Here is a 3,210-nt window from a genome sequence, read left to right as displayed (position 1 = left end):
TTTGCAAAACAAGCTATTCAAATTGGAGGCACCACCATGAAAATCCCGAAATGGGGACCCTATTAAGGAACCCCCAATAGTTCCCCTATGGTTTAAATTACCTAGCCTCCCAATTCAGTATTTTATTCTCAATGCTTTATTTAATATTGCAAGTGCAATAGGGAGACCTATGAAGGTGCATGCTCCCACATACAACAGAGGCAAACCTGCCCTAGCCAGAATTCTCATCGAAAGAGTTGTAACTCTTCCTGAATTAAATAGGATTTGGACTGGTAATGACAAAGCGGGATTCTGGAAAAAAAGTGAGGTTAGAACAGAAACCATACCACTGTCATCACTGCAGGATGTTTAGACACACCAAGGATAGATTTTTCAGGCTTCACACCCCCCCAAAGAAGACTGTGGTAACTCAGGAAAGGTATACTCAACCTATTCCCCAAGAAACTTCAATTGGTGTGGAACGCTCTCCAACTGGGAATTTGGAGGACATGCTAGATACACCTAGCAGCTCTACAGCTCCATTTGGCTCCACAGATCCCACTAATACTTCCCCCAGACAAATCAGGGAGGAGGTGAATCAGATAAATATTATAACACCTCTATCAGTTCCTTTAAATCAAGTGGTGCAATCCAAGGAGTTCAACCAGAAAACTACTCTTGTAATAGAAGCTCCTCAGAAGAATGTTATAGCTGAGATGAAACAACTAATGGAAGAGGAATGGAAAACACAGAAATCTAAAAAGAAGAAAAAGGTTCAGTCTGAAGTGCAGAAATTAAGGGATGGTAATATTGGTTTCACAGAAGCATTGAAGATTGGGGGACCTCCTCCTTCTATAGGAAGGACCATATCAAGATCTCAGCTTTCTCCCAATTATAATCCCCCCATGATTAATATGTTGTGTTGGAATATTACGGGGATAACCCATCCTCAGTCTTTAAAAAGACTGATTTATCTCAACAAAAAATACAAATTGTGGTGCTTTGTTATTCTTGAACCTTTAGTTCAGCATAACTCACAGAGAATTATTCAAAGATTCCTTGATTTTTCTCACTATGCTAACAAAAATAGTAAAATTTGGTTCTTTTATAGGAAAGAAATACAGTGGAGCATTATAATGGATCATTCTCAGTTCATACACCTTTCAATACTTGTAAAAGGCCATTTGGAGTTTGCTACTTTTTTTATGTTGTTAGTCTGAAAGCTGATAGACAGGAGCTTTGGGAGGGCTTACATCTCATCAGCACTAATATGGATTCTCCTTGGATTCCAGCACTAATATGGATTCTCCTTGGATAGTAGGTGGAGATTTAAATTGTATTTCTAATGCAGCTGAGAAATCTGGATGGAGACCTCCCGACTTGTCCAAAATGACTTATTTTAATGACTAAATTCAGCAGGCTGGTTTGTTTAACTTGGGATACCAGGATCCTAAGTTCACTTGGAAGAGGGGTCTGCTGTGGGAAAGACTTGATGGAATGTTAGTTAATGACCACTGGCAAAAACATTACCTCCTAACTTTTATTACCCACCTAACCCTCACTGGTTCAGACCATAGACCACACCTCATCTCCATAACTTCACCAAGTACTACCTCACTCCACCCTCCTTTCAGATATCTAAACATGTGGTCTACCCACCCCCTTTTCATTAACTGTGTGGCTTCCAACTGGATATGAATTGAACACACTGACCCTTTAATTAAGTTAAGTCTTCTGCATCAGAAAACCGACAACGCATTGAGGAAGTGGGGTTGGGAAACTTTTGGAAATGTATTTTCCAATGTCTTACCTGCAGAGAAAGAGGTTGAGAGGCTTGAGGCTGCTGTTTAGAATAATTTTGCCACTAAAACTGAGTTGCTCATTGCCCAGGCTAATTTGAATAAAGCCATTGACATCCAGAATATGCTACTCAAACAAAAAGCTTCTGTTAATAGTTTTACTGAAGGGGACAAAAACACTAAGTTCTACCATGCCTATATAAGCTACAAGAGGAAGTGCAATACCATACACTCCATATATTCTACTGAGAGCAGATGGCTTAATGATAATGAACTTATAGCTAAGGATGTTGTTAAGTACTACAGCTCCCTCCTAAACACTTCTGTTGATCTCAATACTGACTATGAAGAATACTTTGCTGAAGAATGAAGTTACACTGGTCAACTGAATCTTACTGAACTCCCTTCTGATGAGAAAATTTGCGAAGCCTTGAACAAAATTGACAGCTCTAAAGCAGCTGGCCCAGATGGCTTCACTACTGACTTCTATAAAAAAAAATGGCACATCATCATGAAGGAGGTGGTGGAGGAAATTAAGAGTTTCTTCAGAGGAGTCAATCTCCCCAGCTATTTTAGTAACACATCTATTGTGCTAACCCCTAAAAGAGATTTGCAGAAGACTTCGGAACACTTCAGGCCTATAAGCCTTACTTCTGTCATAAGCAAACTCATAAGCAAGATCATTGTGAGAAGACTTCAACCACATCCTGACAAGATTTTCTGTCCAAACTAAACAGCCATCATTAAACCATTAATGATAATGTGTTGCGGGCACAAGAACTCACACTAAATTTAGATAAAATCGGTAGAGGGGGTAACCTCATTTACAAATTAGATATAAAAAAGGCTTATGACACCATTGACTGGAATTTAATCTTGGGGATACTTGCAGCTAGAGGGTTTCAACCAGACTTCAGAAATCTCATCCAAAGGTGGCTTATTAACAACAACCACTCCATCCTAATCAATGGCCAACTTAAGGAGTCTTTAATAGCTACCAGAGGACTTAAAAAAGGTGACCCACTTTCTCCCACTATCTTTATAATTGCTATGGATTACTTCTTTAAATGCTTGACAGGAACATCCTCAACCAACAGTACTCTAGATTCCATCACAAATCCAATATAGCAACTTCCCACCTCATGTATGCTGATGATATTATGATATTTTCCAATGTCAAAAAGATTACTGTGAAGAAAGTTTTTTAAATGTATACAACAATTTTAGAATTACTCTGGGATGGAGTTCTGCCCTACTAAATGCCAACTTATTTTTAACAAGAGGGCTTCTTCCAATATCAAGCATTAGATCTCCAACTACACTAGTTTCTCTATTGCTAGGGACCCTGTGAAATATTTGGGGGTTCAACTCATATGGGGGAGATAAAAATGACCCAATTTGATGAGGTATTGCAGAAAATATAGAAAACTCT

The sequence above is a fragment of the Phalaenopsis equestris genome, unplaced genomic scaffold (assembly GCF_001263595.1).
Source record: "Phalaenopsis equestris unplaced genomic scaffold, ASM126359v1 Scaffold000895, whole genome shotgun sequence".
Taxonomy (NCBI): Eukaryota; Viridiplantae; Streptophyta; class Magnoliopsida; order Asparagales; family Orchidaceae; genus Phalaenopsis; species Phalaenopsis equestris.
Note: the sequence above shows the minus strand (reverse complement) of the source record.